Here is a 19,268-nt window from a genome sequence, read left to right on the forward strand (position 1 = left end):
AAAACTCAGTTTGCAGCTGAGCATCGCTGCAGAACCTCTAACTTGCTTACAGGCCCATTTTGCAAAGGGGAATGTTACGTCGATGATTAGGGACTGGGCTGTGGTATAACAAGAATTCAGAAAGAGCAGCTGGATTTATGACTGTAGTGCCTGGGTTTTTAAAAAGCAGCAGCCATCTCCCTTGGTACCAGGCCAAAATATCCCTGTATTACTCTATTGACTTAAACCCACACACATATTTGATTCATTGGTTTTAATGAGGGTGGTTTTTCTCTGGCATGTTTATTTCTGCAGTTTTCATCTGAGGCCCAGGAGGAACATGCCCGGTGCTGGGAACAGTACAGGACATGTTGGATTTGGCTGGGATGACTGTGTTGGCTGGTCACTGAGTGGTCTCATGTCTCTTTGCTGTTGCGTCCAGCTTTGTCCCTTGGGAGTTGTGGCTTCAGTGGAAGTTTTTACAGACATTGCCATTACTATGAAAGCTCACAGCTGACATTGACAGAGTGGGAAGGTGTCGTGGTTTAACCCCAGACGGCAACTAAGTACCACACAGCTGCTCACTCCCTCCCCACTCCATGCCTCAGTGGGATGAGAAGGAGAATCAGAAAAAAGCAAGCCTCATGGGCTGAGATAAGAACAATTTAATAATTGAAATAAAATAACAATTAATAATAACAACAACAGTAATTGTAATTAAAAGAACGAAGGAGAGAGAAATAAAACTGAAGGGAAAAACCCCCATGGGTGATGCACAATACAGTTGCTCACCACAGCTGACCCATGTCCAGCCAGTCCCCGAGCAGCAACGGGCAGATCCCAGCCAGATCCCCCCGGTTTATACATTGAGCATGACGTTCTGTGATATGGAATATCCCTTTGGCTACTTTGGGCCAGCTGTCCTGTGTCCCCTCCCAGCTTCTTGTACCCCTCCTGCCTTCTCACTGTTGAGGTCTGAGAAACTGAAAAGCTCTTGACTTGATGTAAACAGTACTTAACAACTAAAACATCAGTGTGTTATCAACACTGTTCTCATACTAAATCCAAAACACAGCACTGCACCAGCTACTGAGAAGAAAATTAACTCTATTCCAGCCAAAACCAGGACAGAAGGGAAACAAATCTAGCGTCAAAGCAGCATGAATCCATGCATTGGTCTTTTAGCTTGCTAGGCTGTGGGTGCTGGGGAAGATAAAAAAGGAAGGGCATGGGTTTGGTTAAGTCAGAGTATGTCAGATTAGTTAGTCATTCTCTCAGATACCCAGCTGGATGCTTCAGACTGGTTTTTCACCAAATTTTGTATTAGGAAAAACCATATAGTTCTGACTAGATGGAATTCAAAGCATTTTCATGTTTCTCTGAAAATATGGGTCCAGTTTGCTTGCTGTGACTATGTAGGAATAACCCAGCTACATCAGCCTGAAGCAGCTCCTGGTGCTGGTGGTGATGATGAGTCCTTTAATGCCTTCCTTGTTTACATTTTGCATACTGAAGACCTGGAGTGCTCTGGTGTAACTACTCTGAGGATATTCTCCGGGGTTGGTGAGCTGTGTTTAATTGCTCAGACTGAACAACCTCATGATTGCTCCCAGTCATAAACTCCTGGTGACAATATGATAACTCACAACCTATATGGAACCAAAACCAGTTTAACTGGCCACCTTATAAATTTTTAAGAAAATTGTTCCAATTGATTTATTTGTGAACACTAAAAGCTCTTTTCTTCTCTATGATGGAGAAAAGTAGGTAGAAGTAATGTGGTTCACATCCTGCTCTTGCCCTGCTACAAATCATGTCTGCATCATCATAAATTAATCCTCCAGGTATAAATGAAGGTGAAATTAAGTTAGTGGACCGAACTATTCTCAAATGTATCAAAATTCACATGAAACAAGTTTGAACAATAAGCCCATGTTAATAAATGTGGTGCATTCCAGAGAAGACTGCAAATATTATTTTCCCAAGAAAATTCATTTTTTCAAAACTTTATGCAGGAAGAATTCATGAAGTATTGAAAAGTAGTGTTCTCTCCTCATACTCTTTCCTCTTTTTTTTTTTTTTTTCCTTTTTCTCATTTGTCCCATAAGGGGGGGAAAAAAGGGATATGGAAAATTGTGAAAGTACATATACAGAGACCTTTCATCAGGAAACATTGTTACATTTGTTTATGTACTCAAAAGAAATCCATAGCCGAGGACTCAAACACTTTTGAAAACAAAGTTTTCTTACATAGGTTTTAAAAAAAGTCTAAATAAGAGTCACAGAAAAGTTGTATTTGACAAAATGCTCTTTCTAGCAAGATGGTTTTCTTGAGAAAATAGTGATCATCTTTAATGTTTTGTAAGACACTGACATCACTGGTGATGCCACACGTAGTCATGTTTCTCCTCATTCAGTAAGGAAGCCATCATTTCATTTATTGATGTGATTAGTTTGCTATGCTGTTATTTTTCAAAACCCAATTTCTAAAACTTTCTAGTTCTCTTAATTTCAGAGTTCAGTATAAAAAAACATTAATACCAAGGGCTACAGCACCAAAAGCGGTGGCAGAGGGTGGGGTGGGGAGTGGAGACAGAAAAGAAGTGTTGCACAAGAGTAGTCCAGATTTATTGATTTACCAGTTATACCATAGGGACTAAATGAATTTCAGATATCTTCCTGTCAGATTTCTAATCCCCATATTTCACGAATGAAGAAATAGAGAGAACCTACATGGACACGCACAGCCTGGATCTCTTACCCAAGTGGATTTACAGGCTTATCATGACCTTGGACGCTACTTGTGGGGGCTCAAATCTCCCCTAACGTGGAGAACAGCCCCCCCCGGCTGATACAGCTGCCTCCATCCATGATTCACATTTCTGAGAAAACACATGTCGAAGGGCAGAGGGACTGCGGAGTCATTGCTCGTTGTACAGTGAAGCAAACTTTGATAGGAGACAGTAAGACTGATGAGGATAGACGTTGATTATAATGAAGACAATGCTTACAAATTAGCACATCTCCCTCGAATTTACTAAGCCCTTATGCACCTAAAGCCTAGGAACTCTTTTCTAACACGAGGGGCTTTGAAAAACTCATTTGGCTAACCAAGAGACCTGCTGATTAATTAATCATCTTTGCTGTACAAGAAATCCAGGAGAAATCAATGTGCAGAAGCTGAGAAGCCAACAGCTGATCTCAGAAGACATGATCTGACTAAATTACACCACCTAAGACCCTAGACTGTTAACTTCTAAAGTAGTGCTGTAATGTTTTCCAGTCCTTTCTCAACTCCAGTTCTTTCTTTCAATTCAGTTCACCACACGGAAAATAGTGAAGAAATGGACATTTTTATATACCTAACATCTTCTGATTTCTGATTAGAGCATCATTTAGCTGTGTTCCTTTTTCAAAGCATCCCAGCTCATCTTAGTTTCTGAAATTAACTTTGAAATAAAAACAAAACAAAACAAAACAAAAAAAAAACACAAAAAAATTATCCCAGAATTTTCAACACAATCCAAGTTTGGGAATACAGGGGTTTCTTAGCTATAGGAGTACAGCTTTACTTATCAGGCTGAATACAGAGGCAGGCTCTTGTGCAAGGAATATTTCACAGCATGGCACCCTTACCCGAAAGGGCAAGAGTTTAAAATTTGTACTCAATTCTGTCTTTCATTTTTATTCAGATGATGAATAGGAAGCCGATACTATGTGCTCTGCCGCAGGGCGTCTGCCTTATAAGACTATTTGTATCCAGAAGTGCAAATAAACTAAACCTCAATTAACCAGATCTGGTTATAATCCCTCCCAATGGGCACTCAACCTATTTAAAAAGAGGTAGCACTGTAACTTGTTAATTTAGCTAGAAAAGAGCAATAAAGCTGTCTGCTTAAGAAGACAAAGCATGGCTAATGATCTCTACATGCTGGATTCCTGAAATCTTCTGGACTCTTGTAAGCCTTCACTGCATTAACCCCACTCATTTCAAACTCCAGAGTGGGTCTGATAACCAGATACTCCATCTACCTGCACGGTTCACAGCTGAACATCCATTTTTCTTGTCATTGTAATGTTTTTACCTACTTCTTATATTTCATTAACTTTTGCGCAAGTGGATGGAAAAGATTTCAAAATAAGAAAAATTTCAAATAAGTGCTGTCTGCCTCTGAGCCTGAATTCACTTCTATGTAGCCCTCTCTGTCCTCTAAGAAAATATCTGTTTCTATGGTTTATATTTTCTTTATGGAGCACAGTGATCTAAACACACCTGTGTATTTCAGTATGCCTTAAAGATGCAGAGTAGCCTTTACAACAGCTGTGCAAGAGAATAGAAATTAGACTCTTCATGTTACACGGTGGGGTTTTTTGTGCTCAGTATCTCTAAAGTCTCATTTTGACTCTTGGTAATGTCCTTGCTTCCTCTGTCACTTAAAACTATCACTTCTCCTAGTGTAGCAGTAGTATTATAGCTCGAGAGCTCACAACACTTTAAAGTACAGGGAGCATTGTCCCCCAGTCCTAGCACAAAGTCAGTGGAAAGCAACTGTGCTGTTAGTCTGTTATTCGATTGCTTCCTAGCAAGTCTTTCTAAATCTAAATTGCTTCGGAAGTAATTTAAAGCAGCATTATATTTGTCAGTACTTGTTAGAAAGTTGTTTAGTTTGTGGCTGAAAGATACGATGTTGATGGATTTAGAAAGAGCCCAAACCCTCAGTCACACAATGCTATTCAACATGATGAATGAAGAATCTGGTCAAGTAAATTACCTCCTCATGCCAACTGTTCTCTCTAATTTTATAGTGAATCCCACCACTGTTGCATATACATATTTAAACTGTTCTTTAATGTTTTCTGCTTCAAAGAAAAATGGTTTACCAAATCTCCATTTAAAAACCAAACACCTGATAAAGTATTGCATTTCAAGTGCCAGGTTTTTGTCTCAAATCAGACTTTTTTCTGTGAATAATAAAGCCCCAAGGAGATTTAACTCTAACATTATCCCTGTCAATTTGAAGTTTATTTGCCTGCAGGTCTGTGATAGATACGGTTATATCTCACTGGATCCTGAGGTTTTATGAGTGATTTCTGAATTTAAGAAAGACCCAGACAACTATTTTAAGGATCAGTTGGGTTTTTCTCAGACTGCTTTTTATAGGGGCAAAATCATAAATCATGTTTTTTTGTTCTTTCAAGAGTATACTTTTGAAAATAACTGTCAGTGTAACTTGGGTAGCTCTGCATTTTAGAGTTATGCTGCAGTAACCGTTCTTGGATCCTGTGCTGTAGTTTTGGGCGTTGAAGTTATTTATGAGATGATGCTAACACTATGGAAAGGTAGAATAGTTCTCAATCTGACCCTGAACCAACATAAATCAAGAGCAACTCCTGCTAAAGCTCATTATGAGATTGGTGAAACAAAGAGCAGATTCCAGCCCAGTATGGCTCTTAAACAATGCATTGTGCTGAAGTATGGAAGCACTTTTAATGGTTTTGGATAACCATTCATCTGACCACTGTGATTCATGGCTCTGTCAAATGTGGTGTCATGCCATCCTTCCCCAAATTTATTTCTATTTTGTTATTTTTTTATAAAGACCAATGTAGCATTTTAAAGGGATTTGCCTCATGAGTAAGAAAAGAATTATGTTTTCTGTGGGGATACTTAGGTGCAAGTTAGGAACAAATTCTTGTCTGAGTCAGCTAGTTCAGCCCACACCAAGTACAAACAAGCATGAGAGCTGTCTTTCGGTAAATATGAATTTACTTAAGAGCTTACATGGCCTGGAGTTTACATGCAGTTGCACCTGCCTGTCTGTGAGATACTGTGTCAGCATTGAGAAAGAAAATGTTTTATAGGCCAGACTTGCAATCTTAAAGTTCTCTGAAGAAAGGAGAGGCCTTCAGAAACTGTCAGAAGACCAGGTATTTGGCTAACACCAGGAGAGACTGCATTCAAGTCTGGTAAGAAAAGAAATTTCTCCCAATAGGAATATTCTAGAAAATTGTTGTAAGCAGAAGAGTAATTTCTATTCTCTGATTAATTTCTAATATGACTACAAGTCTTGTCCTGGACTAGAAGAAGATTTCTGAAAAAAAAAAAAAAACAAACCCCACACAAAAGTTCTATTTAAACCAGTGCAGTTCCCAAAAGGTGTGTTTTTGATATAAAAGCATTCTGTCTGAAAGCTGCTGAGCAGCTGCAGTTTGGGATACCAAGTCAGAACCACCACTTTCCCCAGGAGATGGGTAATTAAGATCATTGATCTAGGTGAGGGGACAGACAGTAGCCTCAAAAATATTGCAGATGAAACAATCTGGGGAGGAGTGGCTGATACTCCAGAGGATTGTGCTGCCATCCAGAGGGACCTCGACAGGCTGGAGAAATAGCACTTCGTGAAGTTCAACAGGGAGAAGAGCAGAGTCCTTCACTGGAGAAAGAACAACTGCCTACACCAATATATGCTGGAGATCATCTAACTGGGAAGCAGCTTGGCAGAAAAAGAGCTGGGCATCCTGGTGGACACCCAGTTGAACACGAGCCAGGAATTTGCTGCAAAGAAGGCTAATTTTATCCTTGGCTGCATTAGATGAAGTGTTGCCTGCAGGTTGATGGGGTGATCCTTCCCCTCAGTGCTGTGGAGGCCACACATGGAGTAGTGCGTCCAGTTCTGGGCTCCCCAGTACGAGAGACTTGGACATACTGAACAGAGTCCAGCAAAGGGCCACAAAGATGAGGAAGAGTCTGGAGCATCTGTCCTATGAGGAAGGGCTGAGAGAGCTGCGACTGTTCAGCCTAGAGAAGAGAAGGGTCAGAGGGGATCTTGTTAATGCATATAAACATCTGAAGAGAGGCTGCAAAGTAGAAGAGGCCACGCCCTTTTCAGCGGTGCCCAGTGACAGGACACGAGGCAACGGACACAAACTGACATACAGAGGCTCCTTCTGAACATCAGGAAACACTTTGTACTGTAAGCAAGACTGAGTGCTGGCACAGGTTGCCCAGGTATGTTATGGAGTCTCCATCCCTGGAGATGTTCTGCTGCTGTCTGAATGTTGTCCTGGGCAACTTGCTCTAGGTGGCCCTGCTTGAGCAGGGTGAGTGGACAAGGTGACCTCTAGAGGTCCTTTCCAACTTAAGCCATTCTGTGATTTTGTGAGACCTGAATGACTGATGGGTAAAGGACATTTAGATCAAATCAGAGTTCCCATACTGTCCTGAACCAGGTGACACATGGTGGGAGTTTCAGTGTCAGAGGTGCCCAGCACTTTGTTGCCCTGGCTGTTGCACAAAGGAGTATCTTTCCACTGCTATACAGGCGTGCAGATGTTTTTCTCTACAGCAAGCAGAAAGAAAAGGGAGAAGAGACCGCATGCATGGATATGAGCTGCTCTTCTTAGAAAGCTCTAGTACCACTTGATGTGAAAATAGATCCTTCAGCCAGGTATTTGAGCAAAGCAAACCAAATGGAGATGATCTCAGATGCCCCTAGTGCTGGAAAGGTAGATGTCATTTGTTATTCACAGATGTACAAACTCTAGTTTCCCAGTTGCTGGGCTTTTGTGTCCACACCTCCCTTGACAGCCAGCCTACCCACAGAGGCTCAGCCAAATACCAGTATAACATACTCCACAGACAGTGCTGGGTTTACATCTGTCCACTGCCTTCTCTTCCCAGGCTCCCACTGCGCTTCCTCGGTTGCCCAGAAGGACAACCATGCCTCTTCTATTGGATCTCCTGCAGGGACAGGTTTTGATTCATCTGACAGTCGAAGTACAAATCAGATCAACGGTCTGTTTTGACCAATAGTCTGTTTCACCTGTGGACAGTGCAAAAAAATTCATCAGATCTGTTAATTCCTCCAGAATCCTTTGTCAGAGTAATTCTACATGGTCCTGGACATCAGATGAATATGTCATTCAGCCAGAAGCAGTTACCATTTGCAGGATAGCTTTTCACTCAGCAGAAGATACATGGTCAAGTATATTTACACAAACTGAAGTTGAACAAGTTCCCCATACACATAAAGACTTGCTGCTTTATCATTTTTAAATTCCATATTACAGAACTTTCTCAAATGAATGGGTGGGTTAGATTCTAATCCCCACAAATATTTCTATAAACATATTATGGGTTGATGCTTTGGTTTGGAGCAAATAAAAATTGTCTGTAGAAAGTGTCTGCTTTTCTCAAAACCAGTCTATTTTCAGCAGGAGACTAGTAGTTTATCACAAGTAATCAAATTTGTTTTAAATCTGAATAAAGAAATCGCTTAAAGTGTTGATGAAAATCATCCAAAGGGAAATACCTCCATTTTTTTACCAGCTCAATCAGGCATTGTGGACCACAGTTCATATCCTCCAGATTTTCTAAACTAGTCAGCAACATTTGCTTGGTAGGCAGGAGAGAGATATTATCTCTTCTAATGTTTATCCTATTTAGAGACAGTTCAAGGATAGCAGTGTGACTCACACTCTGGGAGCACCTGTTTTTCCACTGATGACAGAGGGAAGCCGAGTGACTTGTAAACTAAACCCCACATTTTTGGATGTCTTAAAGTAAGTGAGTCCCATTCTTAAGTGCGGTATATTTAAAGTCTGAATCACATTAGTAATGTTTTACAGTCCTTTCCATATCTTAATTATATTTATTTTCAAAGGAAATCTAAATCAGCACAGGTTATTGTAGGATGATGATGACAGTGAAATGGTGTCGCTGTGCTTCCCTCTTTTATCTGCCTCCAAAGGCAATGACAGTAAAACTTCTCTTGCAGTTATCACAGAAGCTAAGCATGCATAAACTCAGTATGGCTCTGTAAACAAAAAGTCTTGCAGCATTATAATGAGCAAACATCAATATATGATGGGGGGGGTTTGTTGAGCTATGCAAGGTAATTCTGAATTTGCAAATCTGGTATCCTCGTACAGTGTGATGTCCTCTGTGCTTCTTGTTGCTGTTAACGGAAAAGCTGGAAAACACTTTACCCACCAGTGAACAGTGTCCTTTCAAGTACATTTCTGTCTTTACAATAATGTAATGCTCTTTGCCTTTTAGATGGGATTGTCATCTCATAAGCATTGCAACCATCATTTTTCACTCAAAGCTCGCTGCTCAGTCCAGCCTTCTTTTCCATGCTGGGGTCAAACAGTCTCAGGATGGTCTGCAATTGAAGCAGCCACCCAAGCCAAGCTGTGCCCATGAGAACAGCTCAGCAACCTGGCAAGGCTGGAGATCGAAAAGGGCAGCCAGATGGTGTAAGCGCTATAGAAACTTAAAAATAAAGAAGGGTGACTTTGCATATTTGTGTGGTGTAAGGCAGAAAGATGGAAACTGCTACATCTTGAGCTTTGGCCTTAGAGGGCCTGTAGCTCAATATTTTAAACTGGAGGAAAAACCCTGTGCAAAGGGTTAAAGGTTTCTCTGTTACATGGCCAGAGGAACCAGCATATGCATACAGTGCAGTCACTGACAGGGGACCAGGTATCCATTCCCCATGCCCTGGTCCTCCCAAGATTTTACATGCTCTTGTGTGGGAGACAAGAGGAGAAGAGAAACCGTTGGTAATGTCTGTGAAAACAACCTGGCGTACCGTGTGAATTCCTCTCTTCCCCATCCTCCTCTCTTTCTTAAAACCGAAGAAAGCCTGATTATGTTAACTCAGCTATGCATATGAAATTGTCCATCGTTTCTCACAGGCGGGTTTTGGTTTTTTTTGTGGAGGAAGAAGCCTATAAATAGCGTGGCTTTAAGCTGCTGCTGTAAACAGCCTCGTAAAACACAGGCTGTTTGTAAAGCAGTGCAGAGCGAGCATCGCCTGTGCTGACTGAGGGCTGCAGTGCAGAATTCACTGTATCACTTCATCACAAACACTCCCTCCTCATCCATCGTCCTCTTCCGTGCTGTACGCAGTTCTGGTTTTCATTTACATACAGGCTGCACTATTTCACAGGCATCACCAGCACTGGCATCAGCAGAGCTCCTTATGTTGACCCCAAAAACTTATTAAACCTGCCATTTTTGAGCAACTGGTGCTTTGAGGCAAATTTACTAGGAGGCAGTTTAAAATTAAACTCCAAACAATCTTTTTCCATACTCTTGGAATTCTATTTAACGTGATGGATAGTGATGACACATTAATTCTTTACTAAGGCTTCACAGCAATTTTTAAAACACCTTCCAGCAAGTAGAGGTTTTTCTATGTTTTAGAAATCCAGATATTTTGTAAGGTTTTCCTTCTTTCTGTCTTCATTTGGTTCTTCAGACCAGTGCCTCCATAGTTTCTTTGCATTTTTCATCATCTCATTTCAGAAAACATTTTGTAAGGCTCAAATAAGAAAAAGAAAAAGTTAAAGTATAGGAGACCATATTGATTTTTTCCAAAAGCAGCTTAATTTCTTCTTCTGTGACTGCAGAAAAGCATAGAATTTTACAGTTCAACTTCCCTTTGCTTTCAGTAGAATAGTATTCAAAAAACATTTATATACTTTTAATGCAGCTGTTACATCTAAAACAAAATATCTGTAATCTAAAATAAATCCTTTAATACAGCAAAAAGTTTTATCTGGAAATATTACTTCACTACCCATCTTAGAAGATCCTTAATTCTGTGATCTGTTTCTTTTCTATAGACAATTGTTCTTGAGACTTTTCTTGCAAATATTTCTTACTATTTTCCATGCAAGAGTATGCCTCACCTTCAGACTGTACTACATGATATTCAACTTGCAATTTTCTTCATAGTTTTAATCCCAAGATTTCTGTTCATATCATGTTGAGACATCTATTTTTTAATACTACACACATATCTGTAGACTAGCACATTCCTTGCTTTTTGGGTTTTGTCAAGCACTTTGTTTCTTCCAGGTTTTGCTTTAATGTATGAGCCCATCAGTTAAGAGGTCACTACACCTAAAGAAAACCATCTAGATTTCCCTGAGCAGCAAAATCTTTCTCAGAAGAGTCTGTTTGCCTTCTGTTCTTGACCTCAGTCACAAAATACGGTCCCATAAATTTCCTCCTTTGGATGTATTAGTACAATCACTTGTGGGGCCAATCCCGGACTCTTGGACAAGAAAATAGATCTCGGTAAAAATAGGTAAAAAGCCTATTAAAAAGGAGGCTGTAATTTTTTCTAAATCCAGGTTTTCAGTGATGTGATTTCCAATATGGCCTTACAAACAGCTGCACTGGCAGACCTGAGGGAGCAGAAACCTGCTGCATGTGGAAAGAAAATGAGCAGTCAGGGGCTGGGAGGATGGCATGAATGTCTTAAACAGCTTTGCCATCAAAGGAAACCAAGGTTGTGTAAGGGCACCCTTAGGAGTGTGTAAGCATTCTCATAAGTCACTCCTCCCCATCTTTAATCACTGTCAGCACTTTATTCTCAACTCACTGTAATTTTTCAGTACATTTCCAATAATGAGAAAAGCAGACGACATATGCTTTCACTGTAGTATTTCACAGAGAAGGATTTTTTCTTCTTTCAAAAGAAAATACGTAGATAGTTAGAAAGATAACAATAACCTTAAATAAAAGATTCCTGCATGGAAGGAAAAATACAGGCTTCTTGATTTTTATATTTAACAATAGTGCCATGTTACAATCTCATGTTGAACTCACCGCTCTCTAAATCTCACCTAAATCGCTTTGCAGAGGGTTGCAGTGTTAAGTTTTTCTCTCTAATTAAATAGTCCCTAATAGTCTAATTAAATTTAATATTTTTTTGATGGATATATACATTTTAGAACTGCATCCCCTATTTTTTCCCTTCTTCTTTTTTTTTTTTTTTTTTGAGATCTCATGCTGACTTTTTTTGGGTGTGTCTGTATTAAATTTCCTGTCTCCCTGGGTATTCACAACACTTCTCAGCACAGCACTGTCTGCAATTTTTCATCAGTTTGCAGCTGTTTGTTCATGCTTCCATTTCATTGCAGCTGTTAAAAGCAGCCACACAGCATAGCCCCTCTTCTCCCACTATCTTGCTAATAGGATTTGCTGCTGATCTCACTGGCATGACAAAGTATCTGGGTTTATATTTAAACAATGAAATGTCATGGATAAATTAAGTTTCCCAAAGGCATCCTATTATTGTAAACCCTGATTTAAAGCCTTATTTTTCCGATCTTTGTCTTTTAATTTTTATTGTGAACTAAGAATATACTGAGATTTCTCTAGGAATTCTTTCTTCCTGAAATAATGTATAACAGAAAGGGACAAAAGAGACTAAGGGTGAAAGGATACAAATGCAGGAATGTTCCTCAAATACAGTAAAATTTGTTATTTTATTGATTGAACTATTTGCTATTGGAAAAGAGATAGCTTGAGGATGATTTGGAAAATCTAAAGTGAGAAATAGTGTTTAAGTATACCTTTGAGGATTAAATTAATTTGGTCTTAAAAATGTAGTTTAGTTTAGGTACATGGAAAGTTAGAAAGCTCTCTTCCAAAGTGTGGGTTCTAGTACCTAGTGCCTTTTCATCCCCTCGCATTTTTCTTTTTTCTATTTTCACTTTATTCACTATAGACAAAAATGAATAGGCCATCAAGAAGGAAAAAAAAACAAACCCTACCTTACCAACCAAACAAGGGACGGCCTGTAAACTTGCAAACACAAATTAGGAAAAAAGATAATTTTTTAAAAATTTTATTTTAAAAGCACAGGGGAAAAGAAGCTGGTTGGGAAAATATGAAAACTGTAACGTGGATTTCGCATAGAAAACTGAAGCTTTTTCTTTATATTCTGATTAAACCTTCTTAAAATGTTTCTGGAAATAACAGGAGGCTCCAATAAAGGTGTTGTATATCAAATTTTGTCTTGCAAATGAAGATTAAGAAATGATTTAGGAGTTTTAGTACAGGAATAAATCAGCCCAAGGCTGAAGAAACTTCTACCTCATAAAAACTTTCACTCTAAGTTTTCTTTTCTTTTTGAAATTTAAGGAGAATCTGTCTATACATTAAACCTTCATAAAAGCAAAGTGCCTCTCAGCATATATTGTAACAATGAACAGTTTGTTACTGAACATTTCAATGAACACATATAATTGAATTTTCCACCTTTCTCTTTTCTTCAGAAGGTGCAGTAGAAGGTACAGACAACCACACTGAGGTAGTGTGCTGCACCCAGTGCAAAGCACCCATTATCCTCTGCCACGCACAACCTGACCTGACAGCCCACCTCTGCTCCTGCCGCAGGTCCCAAAAGGTCAGGCAGTGGTTCAGCTGCAGCCTGTAAATTTTTGCAAATATTTGGCTAGTGCTTCCAGGCCCTGATCGCACTGACCTGAACATTCAGGATACGGATGGAGAAAGGTTTGTTCTTCTGCATTGCTCCTCTGGATTTGTAGGCTGTTGGTCAAACTCACAGCCAGGAACATTTCAGTTGCTTTCAAAACAGCAGCCATTGCTTGGGTTTTTAAAAGTTTCAGTTTATTTCATGCATGGATGATTTTAGTCTTATGATCAAAACAAGTAATGTACTGTAGTATAACATAAATTGTCATGACTTAAATAGATTTAGACTTGACAGACTGTGTAGTATCCAAGTTGTTCAAGTATAAAAGCCATGAATGACATTATGCCTATCACAAGAAGTGTGGCTGTCAACGGCAATCACTTCTGTAGCATTCTGGAAACAAGGACAATTCAAATCTTCAAATCACAAAGCATCTGCTTCTGTATTGCTTTTTTCTTCTCTGGTGTTTACCATGGAACTTCTTTTAAAACTAGCTTTTCGATGTCCCCCTGTAACTTTGGTCATTTGCCTTGAAATACAATACACACCGTTGCATAATCAGAATAATAAGATCTATATAATTAGAATTGCATTTCCATAGTGCACAATCGTGGGGGAAAATTCCTTGTTTTATTTCATTGTTCACAGCAGAATAAAGTGATAGAAGGACAGACTTTAGGACTGTCACTACATGTAGCAAGAAGGAGAACTAGAAATCCTGGAGCAGCTCAGCATTTCTGCTACAAACTCATGCAGCAATGCCATTAACGGGAACAGCTTGTGTGACAGCGAGCTTACCGGGCACGTGGTGCTGTATGTTCTTTAAATTGCAGTAAACATCCAGAATTTTCAGCACACCATTGCTTACTGGGAATAGCACCAGCAGACATAGGTGGAGGATGTGGTGAAGTGGACGTCGGTCTGCTAAGGTATGCGCACACATGAGAAGCTGGTGTTGCCCTTGCTTTGGTGAGTGTCCTGAAAAGCAAAGGAACACCATGCAGCTGTGCCTGCAGGCCAGCTCTTTGCCCAGTTCAAGTAGCTCTCGGAGAAGGAGCCATCTTTACCGACATCTAATGGGGCAGTAGCTGTTTCTTCGATGATTGAAATCATTCTCTGCCTGGCTTGTGCTGAGCCCACCAGCAGCCGAGGCTGGTTGCAGGCCAGGGGAGCAGAAGTGGAGGCCCGCTCCACCAGCCCTGTGTGCCAGGGGGAGAACGGCCACAAACTTAGACTTTCTGTGTGGCATTTGAGTCAGCATTAGCCAAGGCATAATCCAACAGGAACGGCGTGATGGCTTTTTTGCTCTGTCCCGGTGTTCAGTGTCCAGCAGTGTTCAGCTCCTGCTGAAGGCGATGGAAGTCTGTCTTGTGAAGCAATTACACATGTCATGCCTCAGACTTTGGCATATGTTGTATCTTGGATGACACTGTGTTTTCTTCTTCAATAGGCCATTTACCAGGCAGTAGCTTTGCCCCCCTCCCCACCCAAGGAACAATCTCGATCCTCTCAATGTGATTACAGTCCATTTCATTCCATAATAGGCTGCTTTTATTATTCCCTCAGGCATGCAAATCAAATTTTACTCAGTACCAAAATCTTTGTTCTACAAAGAATGCTGGCATCGAGTGCAGGGAAAAAATAGCTTTTCTATTGAATACGGTCTGTATTAATAGAACTCCACTATCTTTTTTACTTTGAAAGTAAACATCTGTCAAAGTTTATTTGCTCCGTCAGAAAGGCAGGAGTGTCTTAAGGGAAAGCACACGATAAAAGCAGATAGATTATTCTGCAATTATACCTTTCTCTGTCTAAATGTTTAATTAGATAAGCTGCCACAGAGACAGAGATTACTTTGGCATCCATCTGTCCCATTTATCGATGTTATAAACGCAATGGAAGTCTTGGCACATTGGATCCCAGCAGCCGCAGGGAAAGCAGGGAGCTGGCAGCTCCAAGTAGGCCAATGTCAAACAACTTTTCAGCCCAGCTGGGTGGTTCTTTTCGGTAGGACAGCTGCCAGGGGTTGATCTTGTGCTGTCAGAGTCTGGGATGTACCAACTCGAGCGCAAATGTAAATATAATATTTGAAGCCACAACATCTGTCACCCCTCTGCAGTTATTGCTCTTAAATGTCTTTTTATGCTTGATTTCAAAAGCAGCTAAATAGCTATATGTGTCCATCACAATATTAGTTTGATTGCAGATATTTTAAATGCAATGGTAATACAGGTTTCTGTTGCAGGTGTTGCTTCGTGCTGGGCTTGGAAAAAGCATAGAAGAGGACATGATTTCCATGACACAAAGCCTGCAAGCTCAGGCAGTGCGTAATATGTAGAGGAACAAAAAAAGAGAATGAGGTAAATAAGCTTGCAAAAATTACGGATATATGAAAGTTTTTCCCACTTCATATGTAAATCTAGCTCAAGATCATAAAGGAGCAGGAATATTCAGATACTAGGCAGGAAAGACATTCTAAATAACAAAGCTGCCCAACCCTGTGGTTACTGGGCTTTGCTGTACAGAAATAAAGGTGGTGCTTTGTACAGATATTGTGTTTTCTAAAACGGCAGTCAATCAATACTTAAATTTAAAAGGTCTATTACCATTAAAGCTCACAAGACTAAAATGTATTTATTTTCATGACACCTCATAAGGACACTTTATGGGTAGCGTTAAGCCCATGTGCAGCCCTCCTAGTAGACTTGAGCTATGGTGTAAAAGTTAATAGTTTGAAACAGCATTCATATGGCCAAACATATGAGTAATAAGAGTCAACTCCAAATTAAGAAATCTAAATTTAAATGTTTACGTGAGAGTCTAAGCTTCCATTACGACAATGGAGATTTAGTCCATCCAGATGAGGATAGATTCAGATGTCTGTGAGTGATGAGCTGAGTCACGTCCTATGTATTGGTACCCAAGACCTATATTCTAAGTGTTGTTGCTAAGCTCCATCTTCAGAAAAGCACGCTTCACACATAGTCCTCTATAGTATCTAGCAGCCTAATGTGGGCATCTCAGACACTTGGGGCACCCCAGATGGTGAAGAGGAGCTTCTGGGATACGATTAATCTCCTTCCTTTTTTAAAAGGTCAGTAGGAACTAAGTAGTTCATATTTATCAATTTATGTCTAAATCCCAAAGTCAATTAAAGCAATGATGTAGGAAGAATCCCAGCTATCACATGGTTATTTTGCATATCAGGTTTTTCTCCTACACTGTGATTTGGACTTATTATTATTTATTGTTGTAACATCGGGAGACTATAGTGGGTTTTGAAAATATATTAAACAGAGCATGTTAATTGCTTTTAAAAGAGGTAAAACCCATGAAAAGTAGTGGGGAACATTTCACCCTCAACAGAGAGGAGAGACACTGAATAATGAGTTAAGAGGGGATGAGGTCTCACAATCCATTCTTTTCCCAGTTTACCAGTTTTAGGTTGTTGTTTAATGATTCTTTCAGTAGCATTTTGGAAGTCAGATCTTGTATTTCTGGATGCTGTTTTGAAGCCACTTGGTGAAGTATTTTGTATAGGAAAAATAAATACATGAGACATTCACAATGAAAGAAGAATGTGAAATACACCTGCTTTCAGTTTTGTCTGCAGAACTGAATTCAGGCTATGAGCACTGGTAAACTTTCTAATGAATCTCATCCAGTTTATGCAGTGTATCAAAACCACTCTCATTTGTAACTTCCACTAGTTTTGCTTCAGTTATACTTTGGGGTACATTTTGAATCCAAAATTGAGATGTGCAGTTTGTGTGTTATTATTTCTGTTTGCTTATCATACCAAAATAGGATGCTGTTGTCTTTCTAGTGTTCCATAATCTTTATCTGTGTGCCTACAGCCACTGCATAGGAATTTTAGAAATATAATCCTTTCTTTGAAATACTCATCACAGTTATGTTCCTTCATGCCATTAAAGGGAAAAACCACTTATTTTTTAAATCAGAGAGATAGAGAGATTAATGCTTCTGCATCATCTGTTTTTGCAGATGTTACTGAAACACTTTACAAGAGGCAAATGTCATTGTAAATCAATATTTGTAATTGCAGGGCAGAATGATCTCTTTGCAATGGCTGAGGAGCATCTAAATTCAGACACAATTACAAAACCATAATATAGCAGACAAGCAAACCTGCCCTCTGAAATGAGTATATTACCTGCTACAGATTCATTTTCTGTGTTGTAAGAACACTACTGATGTATTAGCGTGTGAATCTCTCTTCTCATTCTCCCTGTATAAACACAACCTACTACATTCATCTCCTTGAACTGCATCATCCTCATCTGGACACCAATATTGAACACAGAGAATACACCAGACTGATTTTTTTTCTGTAAGTCGCTGTTCTTGACCTTGATTTCCTCCATCAGTTTTATTACTGCAGTATTTGTGCCTTCATCCCCATCCCCCTACAAAACCCATGGATGTTGAGATTTGAATCAGTGAAATTCACCTGCTGGATTAAAAGCAACCAAGTTCATAAACCCTAAGCCTTTAACAACACAGAAGATGAGCCATAAAATATGCATCACTCACAGGCCCAAGACATTCTGGTTCCAATTACCTGTAGCGGTTGCTATAACAATACTTTTATAAACATGCTCACAGAGCCACATTCTGGGGAGATACAGAAATTTCTTGTCCAAAAATACTAAGTATTCATGAGCAATAGCATCTGTAAGAGCAGCACAGCCCTTCAGAGTGAATCATCAAGTTCAATGGCATGTTAAATGTCAGCTAGAAGTACCAAGAAAAAAAAATATGAATTTTAATGATCTGTTTTCTTGTATTGGGCATCTGAAGACAACACATTCAACAAGACGAAATACTTGCTTGCATCTGGATCTGCCTGCAAAATAATCTTTAAAAAGCTTCTTGGAAAAAAAAAACAACAAACCAACAACAACAAAAAACCCCAAGAGAAACACATTTGCCACAATATTATGGAATTGTCAGAAAGTTGTGATTCTGTCATGAGCCCGTTGAAAATTATTCTTTACTTTAATTGACACAATTCAGAATGAATTTATGTATTTGGTATCAGTTATGGCCAATTGCCACTGTGTTCTCACTGTTCCTGTTGCTCAGGATTTTTTCAATCTGCATAAGAGGAGAAAAGAGGGAAAAGCCCTGATTTCAACCCTGTTCAGGTCAAGGCAAGATCAGAACACTTAATTTCAATTTATATTCTGGAAAAATAAAAGCATTGTCAATTTAAATTGTTTGTTAAATGTGACCGTTCTATTTTAATGTGAGGCTTTACCTCTGTGGGAAATGCCAACAGTTTAGTATTTTTTTTTCTTTCATGGAAACAATTTGTTACACTTCCTCTAAAATTAATTTAAAAACTCTTTACATCAAACTATTTAGACTGAATTTCAGCTTTATTTTAATTTTAACTGGCTCTATATTATTTTAAAAATAATTATTGTAAATGTATTAAGTGATACTATATTTTCAACCAATAAAAGTATAAGATCATCATCACTAAAACTCAAATTGTTTGTCAGCTTCTGAATCAGTAACAGCCAATGCAGTTGAGATATCGAGATGACAAAGTAAAACACAAATGAAATAAATAAAAAAATTAAATTAAACTTTTAAAATTAATTACCTTTAAAACCTGAAAAAGAAGACATACCATTCAGGAATTTTTAACATACTTTTGTAAAAACTTAGCCCAATAAAAGATGTCTCATCTTTTAGAGCTGTTACTAAATTCCTGATCTCTGTTAATTCTCACTGGGATGAATGGAGGTTGGGAGAGTATTATGGGAAAGAGTCACACTATTTTTGCAGTGCTCCTATGACCTTTCCTTGCATTCTCTATAGATATCTACTGTTAGCAGCTGCTGGAAGCAGGATGGTGGAGAAAATGGATCTTCTTTGTTTTTTAATCCGATAGAGTGTTTCTCACGGTCTTAAGTTATCTAGCAGCAGCAAACATCATTGAGATTTGACAACTTAAGTAATGAAAAGAGACTATTAAGAGGAAGGAGAAATATTATTAGATCATCTGTGATATATTTAGCA

The 19,268-nt window shown here is 39.1% G+C and overlaps 1 long non-coding RNA gene across 1 annotated transcript; it reads left to right on the forward strand.

The window, feature by feature from the left end:
* Positions 1-714: 714 nt before the first annotated feature.
* LOC129735758 (uncharacterized) lies at positions 715-18,519 on the forward strand. Its single transcript, XR_008731610.1, has 3 exons — positions 715-1,538; positions 15,463-15,577; positions 17,284-18,519. It is a non-coding gene; the product is annotated as an uncharacterized LOC129735758 (long non-coding RNA).
* The last annotated feature ends 749 nt before the right edge of the window (positions 18,520-19,268 follow it).

Source organism: Falco cherrug, chromosome 3, assembly GCF_023634085.1.
Source record: "Falco cherrug isolate bFalChe1 chromosome 3, bFalChe1.pri, whole genome shotgun sequence".
NCBI lineage: Eukaryota > Metazoa > Chordata > Aves > Falconiformes > Falconidae > Falco > Falco cherrug.